This window comes from Macrobrachium nipponense, chromosome 11 (genome assembly GCF_015104395.2).
Source record: "Macrobrachium nipponense isolate FS-2020 chromosome 11, ASM1510439v2, whole genome shotgun sequence".
NCBI classification, from domain to species: domain Eukaryota; kingdom Metazoa; phylum Arthropoda; class Malacostraca; order Decapoda; family Palaemonidae; genus Macrobrachium; species Macrobrachium nipponense.
In genome coordinates, this window is record NC_061087.1 from 92446156 (window position 1) to 92466655 (window position 20500).

At 42.8% G+C, this 20500-nt stretch overlaps 1 protein-coding gene across 4 annotated transcripts in view; it reads left to right on the forward strand.

Annotated features, from left to right (window-relative positions):
* Window positions 1-20500, forward strand: part of LOC135207288 (DNA topoisomerase 2-alpha-like) — a 190279-nt gene that overhangs the window by 12394 nt on the left and 157385 nt on the right. The window lies entirely within an intron of this gene.

The window sequence follows — 20500 nt, forward strand, 5'->3', positions numbered from 1 at the left end:
GGGGGGACTCACTCGCTTACACTATACAAGATAGCGAGAGACCTCTTGATATGGGCAGAGGAACGAGGCACTGTATTGCTGACAAGCTTTGTACAAGGGACAAAAAATGTCAGAGCAGACAGACTCAGCAGGAAGAACCAGGTCCTTCCAACAGAGTGGACCCTACACTCCGAAGTCTGCCGAAAGCTCTGGTCTCTCTGGGGGAAGCCTCAGATAGACCTGTTCGCCACGTTTCTCTCCAGAAGGATAGAAAACTTTTGCTCCATTGTAGAAGATCCAAGAGCAATAGCGATAGATGCTTTTCTCATGGACTGGTCGGGCATAGATGCCTACGCTTTTCCCCCGTTCAAGATTCTGGGGGAAGTGTTAAGAAAGTTCCGTTCCTCGGAGGCGACGAAACTGACTCTAATCGCCCCATATTGGCCCGCTCGAGATTGGTTCACAGAGGTACTGGAATGGACGGCAGGGCATGTAGTACGGTACGGTTCGATTTGTTTTTTCGTAATTCGTACCACGCACTTTTACCGTACCGTAATTTCGTACAGTACCTAAAAATTCATACCGTACCGTACTAGTACGATATTTTATCGTACCGTAATTTCGTACTGTTTCCGTACCTACTTTTTTTTTTACATTGCAGTTCATATAGACATAACATGGCTTTATTACTACTACTGCTACTACTACTACCATTACCACCACTGCCACTTAAAGAAGATTGGTGTTATGTAATACATTAATGATATAATACAATTTTATTTTGCTAAGGTTACAAAAGGAAAATGTTCAGTTATACAGTATTAGGCATTCATACAGTTTTATGTGTTGCAGCGTAATAGCATTACAGCGTCAACAATATCCTCATTTAGACCTAGTCTTAGATCATTACTGCCTCCGTAGCACAAAAGCAGAGTGCAGCGGCAGTCTTGCGGGCAGCAGTCAGCAGGCCTCAGTGGCTTATGATAATCACAAGAAAGGTCCTAAAAGAGATTTAATTAAACGTATATGAAAAACAGAGACCTGGAAGAATGGAAATATTTCCGAAGGAGTGCCTAGGGGCCCCTCCCAAATCGCCAAGAAGGAGCCGATAGGGTATACCAACTCATTAAAAAGGGAAAATGGACCTTCTCACCTGAGGATAAGCCGATAAGTAGGTGGGGTCCCTGCCCAGCCTTGCTGTGACGGCTGACGGGGCAAACCCCACTGGGATATGCTTTAATTAACACCCCAGTGAGAAGACCTCTGCTAATCCTGGTTGACTCACCGCCCAAGTCAACCAAGTGGGGGCTTGGCTGCTTGCGACACCTATCTGTATTTGGTACGGAAATGGTACGATTAAGTACGAAAAAAAAAATCGTACTTTCGTACCGTACCGAACTCGAAGGAAAATATCGTACCGTAATATCGAACCGTACTTACATCCCCAGAAAAACCGTACCGTACCGTAATATCGTACCGAACCGTACCGTACTACATGCCCTGATGGACGGTGGACTTCCCCAGATCTCTTCCCATGAGGACAGATCTGCTCAAACAACCCCACTTCGAGAGATATCACGGAAACATCCACGCTCTCTCCCTGACTGCCTTTCGACTATCGAAAGACTTGTCAGAGCGAGAGGCTTTTCGCGGAAAGCTGCAAGCACAATTGCCAGAGCCCGCAGGTCCTCTACTCTGCGGGTCTATCAATCGAAGTGGGAAGTCTTCCGTAGATGGTGTAGGTCGAAGAAGCTGTCCTCTTCCGATACCTCTGTGACCGAAATTGCTGATTTCCTTTATCTTCCTTAGAGAGGAATCCACGTTTAGCTGTTTCTACCATAAAAGGTTATAGAAGTATGCTCTCGGCTGTATTTAGAAACAGGGGCCTTAACATAGAAGACAATAAGGATCTCCATGATTTGATAAGATCCTTTGGTACTACAAAGTCTAAATCCTTTATCACTCCAAGTTGGAACCTAGATGTGGTCCTCCAGTTTCTCTCTTCGGATACTTTCGAACCACCTGATAAGGCATCCTTTAGAGACCTCTCGAGGAAGTGCATTTTTCTCTTGACCCTCGCGACGGCCAAGAGGGTCAGTGAGATACATGCATTAGACTCTCGGGTAGGTTTTAGAGGAGATTCTGCTATTGTCTCTTTCCAAACCTTTGTTTTGCCAAGAATGAGAAATCCTTCTAAGCCTTGGCCCAGAAGTTTTTGAAATCAAGGGCCTCTCTCCCCTTGTGGGTAGAGAAACAGAAAGGTCTCTGTCCGGTCAGAGCACTGAAGTTTTATCTGAAGAGAAAGAGTCAACTTCAAGGTTGTAATCAGAGCCTATGGTGCGCGGTAAGGAACCCGAAGAGGCAAATGTCGAAGAACGCATTAGCATTCTTCGTAAGAAATGTGATAACGGAGGCTCACATGAAATGCCAAGAGGAAACATTTAAGCTGCTTAGGGTTAGAGCACACGAAGTCCGTGCAATTGCAACTTCCTAGCCTTTAATAGAAATATGTCAATGAAAGACATATTAGCAGCAACATATTGGAGATGCAACTCGGTATTTGCCTCCCACTACTTAAAAGACGTCAGAGTGACTTATGAAAAGTGTTTTTCTCTTGGACCTTATGTATCAGCGGATACTGTGCTGGGACAGGGAGCTGGTACTGATCCTTAAATAATATTGTTTTTAACTAAAAGATTGTTTGGTTTTGAGTTTTTTATGGTCGTTTGAAAGGATGTTGGGGGGATAACTCCTTTCAATCGTAGTACTAACCCCGGTATTAGGATCAGGTGATCGGGATCGGTGTTATGCTCCTTAATGATGCCATATGGCAAGGTGTTTTGTCATGTAAGTGGATAGGACCCCATTGACAAAGATCCTTAGGTTCTGTCGAGTAAGTGGATAAGACCCCATCGACAGACCATCAAGAATTCTTAGCATGAGGTCACTACCTCGCTGAGCCTCTTGAGGCGATGTAAGCTCCTAGGCAGTAGCCATGAAGTCTTTCGCCGACACAGGTAGGAACCAAGGTTTCTTATATTTTTGTTACCTACTACGTATGTTGTTCCCTGTCTATTCAGTAATTAGCTGTCTCTTACCCTCCGCCAAAGGTGCCAATCAGCTAAGTATATATCTGCCAGGGAAGTTGAATGTATAAAAATGATATTGTCATGATACAATAAAGTTTTATACATACTTACCGGCAGATATATACTATTAAATGGCCCACCCAGCCTCCCCTCAGGAGACAGGTGGAAGAGCAAATCTGTCTTAGAAAATGGGATGGTTCTTAGTTCTGCCACCCAGCGGCAGTGGCGGTAGATCACCTGACCTACCTGTAGCGTGTGCCGCGAAATTCGAATTTCTGTCGGGGACGACGGAGTCTATAGCTAAGTATATATCTGCCAGGTAAGTATGTATAAAACTTTATTGTATCATGGCAATATCATTTTGCTTTCAGCCGTCTTCCGATGAAGACGTATATTTGTGAGCTCTTGCTGACTAGCCGTTAATCTCAGTTTCCTGGTGGGATACTTCTTTTATCTTTCATTGTTCTAATATTTTTTTGGATATATATTCTGGGTTTGATAATAATTAATATACAAACTCACTTTTTGTGATAAGCCTTGCTAGCCACCTTTCCCCTTGTGTAGTAGGGGTCGGCAGTAAGGATGTATTTACACCCTTATCTCTTACTCTCGCCCTTTATTAGTAAGGGTGTGACAGTATATGCATTTGACATTTACGCTTACACTTTAGGAGTATTAACCAGGGAAAACTTTGGAGGTTCACCCTTTGTTTTTTCTCCTGATATTCTTCCTTCTCCTGTGCCCTCTTTGTTCACTTATCGGGTGAAGAACGGGCGCTGGGGGTGTGGTGTTGATGTTTGGGATCGGTTCTCATTTTGGGGGGCGGTGAGACTTTTTTTTCTTTTTTCTTATTTTTTTCTCCCTAACAGTGAGCGATAGTAGATTACAGCAGTAGATGGCTGGATCTCTTTTTGTGTTGGCTATCCTAACCCTCGGAATTGTCCCTGTGATTCATTAGCATGCCGTGACATTGGCCCTTGAGTGTGTGTACAGACTGCGTCTGTGCAGCTGCCCTGTAGTTGTTAACTCTACTTATGATGACTATGCTGCATCCTATATAAGTCCTGCGGAAGTTGGCATAGAAGAAGTTGAGGAAGAAATGATCTGTAAAGGAGACGTAGTCTTCATCTTTGTCTTCGTCATCTGGCTCCTCAGAACTAATCTCAACAACCAACTCCAACGGCACAAGCAGACATCCCAGAACTCACCAACAGCCAATTCAATCGTTAACCATCCATCCACCAATTACGCTCTCTCTCTCTCTCTCTCTCTCTCTCTCTCTCTCTCTCTCTCTCTCTCTCTCTCTCTCTCTCTCTCTCTCGTCAAATGAACCTCCCATAACTCCTCCATAATGAGAGCATTAGATCCTCGTCTCCTAGTCTCTACTTCCTCTCCTCGGCCTATACCTGGATGGGCAAGGTGAATAGGAGGAATTCTGCAATGCTCTCTGCAGGGTTCAGCATCGTGACCTACGTTCCTGGAGGAGTCTTATGGTCCCACCAGACGTACGCTCGCATTTTTGAGGAAGGATCTTCTGTGAATGACGGAGAGGCTTCTCACTGTCTTGACCCTGGTGTTCTGATTCTGTTTCGAACGCCTGGAGACTCTTCTCCCTTGTTCTTTCTGTCCTTTGGGCCGATTCTGTTAAATAGCACTCTTGATCCAGTCTTAATTGCTAGCATTGCTCACTTGGGTGAGATGGACATTTCTGATAATTGTTATTACAAGAATTGGGAGTCCACTTCAATTTCTTGGAATTTCTGGTGCTCTTAGGTATTTTGGTTTTCAAAGATTTCCAAACTGGGCAAAACAGACATTCCCTGATGATTATTATTACAAGAATTGGGAGTCTTGCTGAGTGCTTGACATCCTGGAATTTTCAAGTGCTTGCTGAGTGCTTGGTTTCATCTGTTTCAAAGCACTCTGGTGAGACATGGCTCTCCAGGTTTTGTTTTAAAAGACTCTGGAGTCTTGCCAAGTGTTTGGGCGGGACAAGGCATGCCCGATTATTTGTCTTACAAGATGCAGGAATCTCGCCAAGCGTGGGAACTTATGAAGTCTAGCACTTGCTGAGCACTTGGTTAGCGAGATGAGTTTCTACCAATGCAGAGGAGTTCACTCTTCAGTCTGGTCTGCATGAACACCTTGTGGGTGAATGGTCAAGTCCCGTCCTCTTGTCTTGGACCTCAGGGTCCAAAAATGTTGGACAGCAGACAGAGAATCAATCCATTTTTATTGTCCTTTGAGCGTCAGCCTTGAAGGAGAACTGTTAATTGGGAGGAAGTGATAGTTCTCTGCTGACGATTACCATTCATAATTCTGTGGTGGGGATCTGTTCAGCTCACGTCTCTGCTCGGCCAGCCCTGCACTGCTGAGTCAAGTGCTTAGATCTGCCAAACAAACACTGCTCTTGATCAGTGTGATTCCTTGCCATGGTATAGCACCCTCCTTTCCTGTGTTCCATTCCTGGTGTCATCTCGGACTATCGAGTTTGACAGAAAGGGGGCTTCGTCTTTGTCGTCTGATGCTTCCTCACCTTACTCATCAAAGGCTTCCCAGCCTAAGAAAAGGGAAGTAGTTTCTTCCCCCAAAGAAGTCTCTGGGGAAGCAGGTTGCTCTCATCGGCCCAAGGGAGCAGGAACCGTACGCTGCCCCTAGGGTCTATTGTCTCGGGAGCCCCAGGAGTTTGGACCTAGGTTCATTCTCCTGTCTTGGGTTCCAAGGGCATTGCTCATTGAACCAGGGCTGTATTGGGTACTCATTCGCGAGTCTCAGAGTGTACAACCTCCAAAGGAGGTTGTACAACCACAGTCAGTGACGGGGAGTGTTCTCTCCGTCGTGACAGTGGCGCAGGTCGAGAGACGGGACTGAGCCACGTTGGTGACTTGGACTCTCCTTTGAAAGCCAGGAATAGCTCTCCTTCAGGTGCTGAGGTCAACGTTGCTGTCCCTTGGGACAAGGCATCAGGAGGAGGTTCTTATTCTCTTTCGAAATGAAGAAGAATTAGGCTGCTGTTCGATTAACAGGAGCCTACAAATATACTTGTATATTCTTCTCACGACATGCATCTGTTATCAGTTACACAGTCTGAGTAATAGGCGCATATCTAAAGTTAGTTCTTCAGGTGTGTGACGGAGACAAATAGTACCTTCTCTTAATTAACCTGAAACTCAGGACAGCCTTTCAGTCCTCCCAGGAGTGTCCGATTTTGAGATGATTAGTGGTATTGTTTGGCAACAATACCACAGGGTTGATATCAGTGAACAATAATGTTGCTCTCCCTTATGTCTCGGTTAGCATGCACATGCTCGAGTGTGTGTGTGTGTGTGTAGTGCACTCGATAGCTCTGTAAGCCAAACGCATTCCAAGATGGAATGTACTACCAGGCAACTCAGCTTAAAAGAGTTGAGCGAGGGGCAGAGTACTGCTTTCTCACTGAGGTATTGTTTGTCTTGGTATTGTTTCTCCTCTCAGGTGTTTACTGATTCAAATCTCTGTCCATCCTTCACAGGCTTAGGTCTCTGGTTGCTCCTGAATTCTCACTTATGGTTCATGTCTTGAGCTCCATATTTTCCATTGTGAGAATCCTTTCATCTTTGTTTACCCCACAATATAACAGAAGTCTGTAAGACTTCTGCTTCGTTGCAATTGACCCCTGTGATGCTTCAGAATGATTTTTCAGACAAATACAATGGTTTTTGTCTTCTGTATACATTTTTCTAATTTGTACAGTGTTCAACTACTAATTGCTCAACCCAAATTGGAATGAATGTTGGAAGACTTCACCTGTCTTGACAGCAGTGTTGTCAGGGTAGTATAGGCACACGGTTTTTTGCCGGACAGCAGTGAAATAGCTAAAGTTTTCTTTCAGTTCTCTGTAAATTTTAGGGATCAGAACCGTCCTCTCTTGTTGGTGTTATTGACGAGACTTTCTCTGTCAGAATCGTGAAAGTAAACTTTTTTCTGAATCACTCGTGAAAGACTAGTACACAATGCTCTAGTCTTTCACGCAAGTAGTATTGTTTCTCCGCGGTTGATATTCTGGCACTGATGAGAAACTTTTCTGTCTTGCCATCCCAGGGACCTCAGGCCTCTGGACTCTCTCTCTTAGATAGCATCCTGTCTCTCCAGCATTGGGAAAGAGGATAGATGTGTTGCATGGATCATCTTCAACTTAACCCTTCAAAAGGTGGGTTTCATGTCATGACGCCGTGTAGGATGTTGAATCATTCGGCATCTGTTTTGACGGGTTCAAATCTTTCATGATTCCCTATGCCTTAGACTTTGTATTTGTTAATCCAGATCAATCATTACTTTGTCCTATTGATGGGTTGCTGTACCTGCAGAGACTCAACACCCTTCATTGGATGTTGATTTCCTTTCTCCACCACTGAATCGTCAATAGAGAAGTGTTTAAGGATATGACTTCCTTCGAGTTGTGCGAGATTATGAGTGTCTTCTTTGCAGATAGCTACATCACCTGCACACTATCCCTGAAAGCACACACTGCCAGTGGGTTGGTCCTTTCATCGCTGTCTGAAGAATATGTCTGATGGGAAGATAGATGTAGTTCCATTAGGACAACATTGTCTTTCTTCCTTTGGGTCGGTGCCCAAAGGTCCTTGGACCTTTGGTTGATGCTCAACAAGTTGTGTTTGCTTACCCCGGCTCCTTCAAGAGGACAAGAAAACTGCCCATGGTGTGCAGTTCTAAAGGTAAGAAGGATGTGAGAGTGGCTTGCCTCTAATCTTTCCCTCCCTGTCCTGCTTCTCTTTTTGGGTTGAGAATAGGACTCGAACATACACATGCTGGTCGGGCATTTGATGCGGCAAGCATACACATTGAGTTTCCTTTCTATTTTCTTAACAGAATCATAGAAGCAATCCTGCTCCCTCGTCTAGTAAGGGGAGGTATGAGACAAGGGCAATAAGGCAGGAAGGTCTCATATCTTTGCCTTAATACCTCCTATTCTTTATATTCTTCACTGCCTTTTCATTTGAGTTATGATTCCTCACTCATTTCGAAAAGGCCCAGAGGTCTGACTTTCGATCTTGCAAATTAACCCTCTTACGCCGAAGCCCTAAAAATCAAAACCTCTCCTGTATGCCGGCGCCGGTTTGGAGTGAGCGCGGAAGCGGAAAAAATAATTTTTTCAAAAAATCACAGCATGCTTAGTTTTAAAGATTAAGAGTTCATTTTTGGCTCATTTTTTTGTTATTGCCTGAAGTTTAGTATGCAATCATCAGAAATGAAAAATAATATCATTATCACATGTAAATAATGCGAGATATGGTATCGAAAAAAAAAAAATTCATAGATAATTGTATTCAAATCACGCTGTGCAAAAAACGGTCAAAGCGAACGAGTTACTTTTTTTTCGTTGTATTGTACACTAAATTGCAATCATTTTGATATATAATACATAATAAAACAATAAAAGCAACACCGGAAAAATATTATCACAAAATGATGTACGAATTCGTAACGCGCGGACGTAAAAAAATGTTATTTTAAAAAATTCACCGTAATTCTAAATATTGTTCTAGAGATTTCCAATTTGTTTCAAAATTAAGACAAATTATTTAATATTACGATACTGTAAGAGTTTTAGATTAGAATTGCAGATTTCGACCATTTCGGACGAGTTAAATTTGACCGAATGTCGAAATTTTTATATATATATTTTTTTATATGCACATATTTCGGAGATGGAAAAAGCTACAACCTTCACTTATTTTTTATTGCATTCTTCATGAATTTGCGCACATTTTGATATATGAAACTATAAAGCGGCTAATATGAAAAGGAGCAAATATTAGGATAATGCGATGTATGTATTTCGGAGACTTGCGGCCGCGAATCGGCGCGCGGAGTGAAGGTAAATATATTTTTCAAAAATTCACCATAAATCACAATATTGTTCTAGAGACTTCAAATTTGTTTCAAAATGAAGAAAAATGACTGAATATTACTAGGCCGTAAGAGTTTTAGCTTACAATTGCGTTTTTCAACTATTTTGGTAGAGACAAATTTGGCCGAACGTGATTTTTTTCTATTTATCGTGATTTATATGCAAATATTTCGAAAAAAGAGAAAAGCTACAACCTTCAACCATTTTTAGTTGTATTCTACATGAAATTGCGCACATTTTAATATATAAAACTTTATGTAACAGCTAATTTTAAATGGTGCAAACATTTCAACAATCGCACAAAAAAATTCTGATTTTTTCGGAAGAGTTACCGCGCGGACGTAAGGAAAATTTTTTTTTTTTTTTTTTTTTTTTTTTTTTCATAAATTCACCATAAATCAAAATATTGTGCTAGAGACTTCCAAGTCATTGAAAAATGAAGGTAAATGATTGAATATTACTAGAATATAAGAGTTTTAGCTTACAATTGCGTTTTTCGACCATTTCGGTAGAGTCAAAGTTGACCGAAAGTTGAAATTTTTGCACTTAACGTTATTTATATGGAAATATTTCGAAACTGATAAAAGCTACAACCATGAGTTGTTTTCTGTTGTATTGTGCATGAAATTGCGCACATTTCCATATATAAAACTTTATGTAACGGCAAATTTAAAAGGGTGCAAACATTAAGACAATTACACGAAAAAATTTATCGGAAGAGTTATCTCATGAACGTAAGGAAAAAGTTTTTTCATAAATTCACCATAAATCGATATATTGTGCTAGAGACGTCCAATTTGTTGCAAAATGAAGGCAAATGATTGAATATTATTATAATATAAGAATTTTAGCTTACAATTGCGTTTCTCGACCATTTCGGTAGAGTCAAAGTTGACCGAAGGTTGAAATTTTTGCACTTATTGTTATTTATATGAAAATATTTCAAAACTGATAAAAGCTACAATCATGAGTATTTTTTTTGTTGTATTTTACATGAAATTGCGCACATTTTCATATATAATACTTCATGTAAAGGATAATTTTATGCATTCAACTTACCTGTCAGATATATACTTAGCTATAGACTCCGTCGTCCCCGATAGAAATTCGAATTTCGCGGCACACTCTACAGGTAGGTCAGGTGATCTACCGCCCCGCCGCTGGTGGCGGGAATAGGAATCATTCCCGTTTTCTAAGACAGATTTTCTCTATCGGCCGTGACAGCAACATTGTTGTTGTTACTCCTGATTTGATTTTCGTATTTTTCATCGCTATTGATCTTCTAAGCCGGTTATTTTGGTGACGTATTGGATCTTTGGTTTGGCATACTCTTTCGTGGACTGTTTTTTGGACTTGGTTTTGGATATTTCTCATGATGTCGGATTCTAGCTTTACGGTTAGAAGACAGTGTGTAAATGAGGGATGCATGGTGAGGATACCGAAAGCTTCGGTAAACCCTCACACAGTTTGTAAGGGGTGTAGAAGGAATGAATGTTCAATTTCTTTTAACACTGTGATGAATGTGTAAAATAGGAATGAGGAAGAATGGAAGAATTTAAATTCATATTTAAGGAAATTAGATATGGATAGGGCTAGGAAGGCTTCCTCCAGAAGCGTAAGTAGGTCTCGCTCTAACGAGCCTATTAAATTAACACCTAACCCTAAACCTCTATCTTCTTCCTCTAGTACTAAGACTGCAAATCCGGCAACGGAAATTGCAGATCTTAAAGCTGCGCTACAAAGGATGGAACGTCAAATGCTGACGTTGAAAGGTAAGCACAGTGATAGTGAATTAAGTGTCCCTAGTGCAGTGGAGGGTGCGTCTGATCGGCTCTGTCTCGCTCCCAGGCCTAGACCTCTTCCAAGCTCACAGGCCCAGAGGAGAAGGAATGTCGAAAGCCTTACGGAGGTTACGGAGAATCCCCACCGATCAGGCGTCCCCTCGGCAGATTCTGTGACGACCCGAACTGCCAAGGATCGCTATCGAAAAAGCATCCTAAAGAAGTGTTTTTCTTCGTCAGATTCTTCACCGAATGTAAGGGGATGGAGTTCTGATGAACTGTCACGCCCCTTAAAGAGAAGTTGGAAGGCTCCTACTTTGGATTCAAGCCCTGAGCTTTTCTCCGATCTATCACCTTGTGAGAAGAAGAAAAGGAGATTGGTTCCTAAACGGAAATCGGAGTTTCCTTCCGCTTCGAGACATTCCTCACCTGAATCAGGGAAGGAAAAAGAGAGTGCGGCTGCAAAAATTATCCTAAATGTGCAGGAGCAACTTTCAGCCTTAGTAGGAGTTTTTACTAAGGAAACTCCAGAGAAAGGATTCTTTCCTTCCTATAAAGAAGACGAAGGGAAAGAAAGAAGAAACGGAAGTTTTCGGCTTATACTCGGAGGAGTATGAAGAATGCGCCAAAAACGCCAACCTGGCGCAATGCGCCAGATGCGCCAGATGAGTTTGAGACTCCATACGAGTCAGAAGAGCCAGAAGCGCCATATGCGCCAGAAGAGCCAGCCTGGCGAAATGCGCCAGAAGCGCCAGAGGCGCCAGATGCGCCAGAAGCGCCACCCTGCCGAAATGCGCCAGAAGCGCCGGAAGCGCCACCCTGCCGAAATGCGCCAGAAGCGCCAGCTTGGCGCAAGGAATCACGAGCGTCAACCCGGCGCAATGAGCCACAAGTGACAAATAAGAGACGGACTTCTTCCAAAAGACAATTAAGCCAGGAAGATTTGTTTGGCTTTCGGAAGGATAAACCTTTACCTGACAAGGACTCTAGTTGTCGCACAAGCGGCCGTATTCCTTGTCAGGAAATAGGTCGTTCCGGAGAAAGCGATAAGAGAGGACATCCTTCGTCTGACAGAGGAGAAAGGTGTCGCACAAGCGGCCATCGCTCTTGCCAGGAGAAGGATAAGGTCGTTTTGCAGGATCAACCTATCTCTCGTAGGGACGCAAGTTATCGCACAAGCGGTCGTCGTTCTTGCGAGAGTGGGGTGGATGTTGCAAGAGGCCAGTCTCCTACTGGAAGTAAACAATCCTCTTCGGAATTGGATTTGGGAAGAGATTTCGGACTCTGAAAATCACTCGGCTCCGGGTTTGTCAGATTACAAGACGCTGGCAGCCCTCTTACTTCAAGAGTTTGGGGACTCTTTAAGCCCTACTGCTCCCATCCTTTCAAGGTCCTTGTTTACAAGCACGAAGGTCCCGAAACAATCATCTTTTATTAAAATGAAGCCAACCATTTCCATGAACAAGGCTCTCCGATTCGTAGGAAATTGGTTGGAATCCAAGGAGAAGGCGGGGAAGACAGTCTTTACCTGCCCTCCTTCCAGACTATCAGGGAAGAATGGAATTTGGTACGAGACGGGCAAACCACGGGGTCTAGCTCTCCCGTTCACTGCCGAAGCAGGATTTTTCGAATCTGGTTGATTAGTCTAGGAGACAAGCCTTGTCATCAGCAAAGATCACATGGGGACTTCTGAGATGGACCATCTCCTCAAGGGATTGTTTAATGTCTTAGAAGTTTTTAACTTCTTAGACTGGTCCCTTGGGGTGGCCAAAAGACAAGAGGGAGAATCTCTTTAGTCCAGAAGTCCTTCATAGTGGTTCTTTCCCTGTATGGACAAGGCGGTTCAGGATGGATCAGGAGAGGTGGCCTCTCTGTTTGGTACTGGTATTCTGAAGAAGAGAGTCTTATTTAGCTCTTTTCTGACGAAAGCAGTTACTCCTACTCAGAGGTCATCTCTTCTGTATGCTCCCTCTGTCTGGACCAATTGTTTCTTCAAAAATCTTGTAAAAGATATTTCTCATTCTTTGACAGAAAAGGCCACACAAGATCTGTTGGCCCAATCTGCAAAGAAATCGAGGACTTCGGGTCCTATTAAGAGAGAGACTCGGGCTCCTCAACAGCCCTTTCGAGGAAGTACCTTGGTCAGACCCTCTTTAAGAAGAGAGGAGTGCAGAAGAGAGGTAGGCCTTCCTTCAGACCTATCAAGAGAGCTAAATGAGACAACAGTCCTTCAAGCACCGGTAGGAGCCAGACTTCGGAAATTTTCCGAAGAATGGGCTCGGAGACAGGCAGAAATTTGGTCCCTTTCCGTGGTAACAAAGGGATATATGATCCCATTTCGAGACAGACCTCCCTTGACTACGAACCCGAGGGAACTGTCAGCCCTACAGGGACCCTGCCCAGAAAGAAGCATTATTGCAACTGGTAGAACAGTATGTTGCAAAAGGAGGCCATCGAAGTGGTTCGGGATCCGCATTCCCGAGGATTCTACAACCGTCTTTTTCTGGTTCCGAAATCCTCGGGAGGTGGAGACCGGTCCTGGATGTGAGCGCATTGAACCGATTTGTGGAGAACACAAAGTTCTCTATGGAAACATCAAAATCGGTTCTTGCGGCTCTTCGTCCAGGAGATTGGATGGTCTCCTTAGATCTACAAGATGCATACTTTCATGTCCCCCTGCATCCATCATCGAAGAAATATCTCCGATTCATGAGGCAGGGGAAAGTATACCAATTCAGAAGCCCTATGCTTCGGCCTTTCAACGGCCCCTCAAGTGTTCACGAGGCTAATGATGAACGTTGCGAGATGGCTACATCTAGAGGGGATAAATATATCCCTTTATCTGGACGATTGGCTAATAAGAGCAAAATCGGAAATTCAGTGCTTGAAGGACTTGGAGAAGACTTTGAACTTGACAAAATCTTTGGGAGGACTGCTCGTGAACCTCGAGAAATCACAATTGATCCCCAGACAGAACATAGTCTATCTGGGGATACAGATGGATTCTCGGGGTTTTCGGGCGTTTCCATCTCAAGACAGAATTACTCGAGGCTTAGAAAAGATCTCGAACTTCTTAGGGAAAGAACGCGACCTCGGCGAGGGAATGGCTCAGTCCTGCTGGGCACCCTTTCCTCGTTAGAGCAGTTCATTTCCCTGGGAAGATTAAATCTCAGACCTCTGCAATTTTATCTAAAGAGGATGTGGAGTCAAAAGACAGGAGACTTGTCAGACATTTTTCCCATCCAACAGGGGATAAAATCAGACCTAAAGTGGTGGTTAACCCCATTAACAAGGAACGAAGGGGTGTCCCTCTTGATTCGGAACCCTCACCGAGTGTTGTTTTCCGATGCCTCGGAAACAGGTTGGGGAGCAACACTGGGTCCAAAGGAAGTAGCAGGGGTTTGGACCAGACAACAAAAACACAAAAACTACTCTGCCACATCAATAGCGGAAGGAACTCCTGGCAATTCATCTAGCCCTGGAATACTTCGAAGCGGAAGTCAGAGAGGCGGTAGTTCAAGTCAATTCCGACAACACCACAGCTCTGGCTTACATCCGGAATCAAGGGGGCACTCACTCTTTCTCTCTGAACGAAATAGCGAGAGCTCTATTAACCTGGACAGAGGAAACGGGGCATTATTCTGCGCACAAGGTTGTCCAAGGAGTAAAAAACCTAAGGGCAGAACAGATTGAGCAGAAAGAACCAGGTTTCTCCCGACAGAGTGGATGCTCCACTCAGAAGTCTGCAGACAAATATGGTCACTCTGGGGGTAGACCCCAGATTCGACCTGTTTGCCACGTTCCTCTCCAGGAAAATAGACAACTTCTGCTCGCTAGAAGAAGATCCCAGAGCCACAGCGATCGATGCCTCCTCATGGATTGGTCAGGCATAGATGCATACGCCTTTCCCCCATTCAAATTGCTGGGGGAAGTAGTAAGAAAATTTGTGCATCGGAAGGAATGAGAATGACTCTAATTGCTCCCTTTTGGCCTTCCCGAATCTGGTTCACAGAGGTACTGGATTGGACGGTGGACTCCCCAGATCTCTACCAGACAGGACAGATCTGCTCAGACAACCCCACTTCGAGAGGTTCCACAAAAACATCCAAAGTCTCTCCCTGACTGCCTTTCGACTATCGAAAGACTGGTCAGAGCGAGAGGCTTTTCAAAGAAAGTGGCAACTTCAATTGCTAGAGCCCGCAGAGCCTCCTACCCTGCGGGTCTACCAATCGAAGTGGAAGTTTTCCGTAGATGGTGTAGGTCGAAGAAGCTGTCCTTTTCCAGTACCTCTGTAACCGAAATCGCGGATTTTCTCCTCTTCTTAAGAGAAGAATCCAAATTGGCCGTATCAACTATTAAGGGATATAGGAGCATGCTCTCAGCTGTTTTTTAGAAACAGAGGGCTGAATCTCGAGAATAATAAGGATCTTCATGATCTCATCAGGTCTTTCGAGACTAAGAAATTGAGATCATCGATTCCCCCGAGTTGGAACCTGGACGTTGTCCTAAAGTCTTGATGTCGGACAGGTTCGAACCTATAGATAAAATCTCATTCAGAGATCTTACTAGCAAATGCATATTCCTGTTGGCTCTAGCAACTGCTAAGAGGATCAGTGAATTGCATGCTTTGGACTCTCGGGTGGGATTTAGAAAAGACTCGGCTGTCATTTCTTTCCAGGATCTTTTCCTAGCGAAGAATGAGAACCTTCTAAACCTTGGCCTAGAAGTTTCGAAGTCAAGGGACTCTCTTCTCTGGTAGGAAGAGAGTTGGATCGGTCCCCCTTTTTGCCCAGTCAGGACCTTAAAATTTTATTTAGAAAAAGAAGGACACAGCTTCAGGGATGTCGACAAGGTCTTTGGTGTTCGGTAAGAAACCCCAATAGACCGATGTCAAAGAAAAACGCACTGGCATTCTTTGTCAGAAATGTAATTACCGAAGCTCATAGGAATTGCCAAGAGAACTCTTTAAAGCTGCTGAGAGTGAAAGCTCACGAAGTACGGGCTGTGGCGGAACTTCCCTTTCTTTTACGAAGAATATGTCCATGAGAAACATTTTAGCAGCAACTTACTGGAGGTGCAATTCAGTATTTGCATCCCACTATTTAAAGGATGTTAGAATAACATACGATAAATGTTTCGCTCTTGGACCTTATGTATCAGCGGATACTATGCTGGGAAATGGAGCAGACGCTGATCCTTAAATTTTGTTTTTAATATTTTAAATAATTAGTTTTAATATTGTTTTTTGAGTTTGTGGGGTTGCTTAAAGAAAGGATGTTCTTTGGGATTGGACTCCTTTCAAAATCCGTTAGTACTAACCCCAATAAGGATCAGGTGATCGGGATTAGTGTCGTGCTCTATGATCATGCCAATAGGCAAGGTGTTTTGTCATGTAAGTGGATAGGACCCCATTGACAAAGATCCTAAGGTTCTGAAGCGTAAGTGGGTAAGACCCCTGTAACAGACCATCAAGAACTCTTAGCATGAGGTCACTACCTCGCTGAGGCTCTTGAAGCGATACGGGCTCCTAGGCAGTAGCCATGAAGTCTTTCGCTAACACAGGTAGGAATCAAGGTTTTTAATTTTATTACCTACAACATATGTTGTTTCCTGTCTATTTCAGTAGATTAGCTGTCTCTTACCCTCCGCCAAAGGTGCCAATCAGCTAAGTATATATCTGACAGGTAAGTTGAATGCATAAAAATGTTATTGTCATGATACAATAAAGTTTTATGCATACTTACCTGGCAGATATATACGGTGTATGGCCCACCCGACCTCCCCTCAGGAGACAGGTGGAAGAGAAAATCTGTCTTAGAAAACGGGAATGATTCCTATTCCCGCCACCAGCGGCGGGGCGGTAGATCACCTGACCTACCTGTAGAGTGTGCCGCGAAATTCGAATTTCTATCGGGGACGACGGAGTCTATAGCTAAGTATATATCTGCCAGGCAAGTATGCATAAAACTTTATTGTATCATGACAATAACATTTTAAAATGGTGCAAAAATTATGTCAGTGACAAAATAATTTTTGAGATGTGTCACTGGTACTTTTTAGTGCGATAAGAAAGAAATTCGCGCCTGCGTAGCGATTGTAAACAAAACAACGCCTTGATCCGTGAACTCCCAGCATCCCCCAAGGCGTGATTCAAAAGTTTTCGGCTGGTAGGCCTATAAGTATTTTTCCGCGAATTTTTAAAAAAACTTTTTTGAGCCGACGTATGATACGTCCAATCGGCATACGGGAGACATTTTGACTCGACGTTTAATACGTCTAATTGGCGTAAGAGGGTTAATGTGTCAGAGGCAGGGCATTCCTCTCTGCTCTTTTGACCAGGATTAGCCCAGATGTGGTGAACTCCAGTTAGTTCTAGAGACAAATTCCAACCAGTGAGTCTTCCAATTGTAAAGGACTTAGGGTTGTATAGTTAGAAAAAATACAATTAACTAATTGTAATTTTTTTAAAGAAAAGGTAAAAGAAATATTAGTAAACACATCTTTCCCACGGTTATCCTTACATTAAGGGGCTGGTTGCCTGATGTGCCTTCTCCACTGCCGTCTGTCAAAGGCATCATCCTCCACCAAACCTCTTCTCTTCATATCTTCCTTCACTTTATCTTGCCATCTAATTTTGTCTCCCTTTCGATTGTCTTCCTCTAACAGATTCCTCCCAAGCCCTCTTCACTCTCCTCATCATCTCTTATCACCTTTAATCTTTACCAAGCCTGCCCTTCTTATTTCATAATTTTCCAAGCTCCTCTCAAGCACTGATATTCCGATAATCCACCTCAGCATTCTCATCTTCTGTTCTCTCAAGCTTTACCTCCTCTTTTCTTCTTAGAGCCCATTTTTCTCCTCTATACATTAACACTGGTCTTATCTTAGCTTGATTGGCATTTTCTTATCACATACCACTCTAGGTATCTCTCTCCACTTCCCCCATGCAGCTTTTATCCTACTGTCAACTTCAGCGTCACATCCTCCCTCTTGGCTTAAAGTAGATCTTAAGCATTTAAACTTTTCTATCTGTTTTATAATCGAGCCTCTTCTTTCTTGTATTACTATTCTGTCTTTTATCTTCACATTCACCTTTAAGCCACCCCTCTAAAGACTCCTGCCACTCCAACCCTTCTCTGTACGTCTTCCTAATTTTCAATAGTAATCACCACATCATCTCCATACAACAACAACTGCAGCTCTTCATTTCTAATCTCTTCACTTAAAACATCCATGACCAGCACAAACAAAAATGGGCTTAATGCTGAACCTTGGTGTAATCCAACACTAACTTCAAAGTTTTCTGTGTCCCCAACTGCTGTTATCACTTGTGCTCGTTCTTTTATATGTCATCTCGACAAGCCTAGCCAACTTTTCCGATACTCCTTTTTCTTAAACACCAAAACATCACTTCTCTTGGGAATTCTTATTATGAAGATGGCATTCAACGTCCCTCTTCCTCTCATGAATCCATACTGCTTTGCCTGATCTTTACAATGTCTCTTAATCTCTCATCCAGTATTCTCTCTTAAACTTTCAATCCATGCTCTGTTTAATTCCCCTGTAGTTATCAGAATTGTATATATATATGTACAAACCATTAGACTCTTCTCCCAGTCCCTTGGCATTTCTTTCACTTCACATGTAGCTTTTAATCAATCCAGCATCCATTTCTTCCCCTCTGTACCCAGTAATTTGATCATTTCAATTTGGAACACCCAATGGACCTGGTGATTTACCATTCTTCATTTTCCTTCATGCTCTCTTCACTTCTGTATCCTGTATTCATCTCTCATTTTCAGTATTTAACAGTTGTTCAAAATACTCCCACCATCTCTTTTTAATGTCTTCATCCCTATACAATATATTTCCATCACTATCCTTGATGACACCCAATTTACCCACATCCTGTCTCTTTTCCTCAAGTTTGAAATTTTATAGATATCCTCTTCTCTTGTTCCTAGTCTTTCATTCAACTGCTCTGCTGTTCTTCCAATAGCCATACCTACCCTCCTCGCCTTTCTTTCCTCTTCTCTGTACCTTACCTCAGCACCCTTTTGATTCCTTACTTTCCAGTCCTTAAATGTTTTTGATTTTCTTATAATTGATTCTTCCACCTCTCCATTCCACCACCACTTTTCTCTTCTTGACACTCCATATCCTCTGGTTCTTGCAACTAGTTCCTCTGCTTCCCTCACTCATATTTCTCTCATGTCTGCCCAGATATTTTCCACTGTTACCCTGTCCAATTCTACGTTGCCCCTTTCCAAACATCTCTCACAGTCCTAAATTGCTTCCCCTTTTCTCCTTTAAGGTCCCAAATCTTAATTCTAGATCTCTTTCTCTCCTTGGGTTTCCTACCTCATTTTAAAATCCATCACCAACCTATGCTGTTTAACATGCTTCTCCCAAGATCACTTTGCAGTTTGTCGCATTGCTTTTGTCGGCTCCACTAACCAGGATGTAATCTATTCGGCTCTGCACTCCTCCACTTTCACAACTTATCAAGTACTATTTATCTAATTGTTAAAACCATGTTCATACAGGCCAATTCAAAACTGAGCCATCTCTAATAAATAATCCCGATCTTCATTTCTAATTCCAAACCCACTGCCTCCATTTACCACCTCATACTCATCTCTTCTCTTTCCCACCCTGCCATTCATATCAGCTTGTATTATTAGTTTCTCCTCCTCTCTCACTGTTCTAATGGCAGCCTCAAACTCTTGTCTAACCAATTTTTTCTCTTGCTCTTGGCACCCCATCTTAGGAGCATATGCTGATATATTTACTACCTTGTATTTATTATTGGAATCTTTAAAAGCCTATCATTTACTCTTTACTTCTTTCACCTCCTTCCAGTTGTTACTGTAATTCCAACTCCACTTCTTCCTTCTCGTGACCCACTGTAATATAGTGTATACCCATTTCCTATCACTAGTTCCACTCCCTTTCCACTTAGTCTGCAAACACAAGAAATCTATCATCCTCCTCTCCATCACATCTACTATCTCCCTCAGTTTTTGTGTTAAGAGTACCCATGTTCTACATACCTGCTCTTATCTTCCACTCTTTCACTAACATCTTTGGTTGCAGTCGTGAACCCTGTGGTACCCCTTGCCTATTCATCACGTCAGTAGGAGGATTGTGATGCGTGTTGCCTACAAGGGATGCTGTAGCCGCACTCATATACCTTAAAACATCAGGCTTGGTTTATTGTTTGGCAAAGGGGTTTTTACGACCGCATGCCCTTGCTGTCATTAACCACAGTTATTGGCAGTGGATCTAGCCTTTAACTAAAAAGTCCATCTGCAAGGCAGCAGTTTCTACAGTTACTGGCAGTGGGCCTAGCCTTTTACTAAAAAGTAAGACTGCAAGGCAGCAGCTGTCCTTTTAGTCGCCTTTTACAACCTGCAGAACCTACGGTGGTAATATTCTTACACCTCTACCATTGAGGAATCAGAAAACACATGTATAATCAAAAAATTTACTGCATCTTTGATCTCGGTAAATTTACATAAATATTTTACAACAAATATACTGAGAATTTAGTTCTTAACTATTTTGATATTGTATGAGCTGTAATTATAAGTCATTTTTAATGTCTTGTAGAAGGTAGGGAAAGATTTTTCTAATATTATTTTTCTTACACCTTGTGCATTTGCATATCATCCTCTTTCCATTGATGTGTTTTTTCTTAAATTGGCCAACCTCAAAGTTTACCCAGCGTGGGGGGCTGC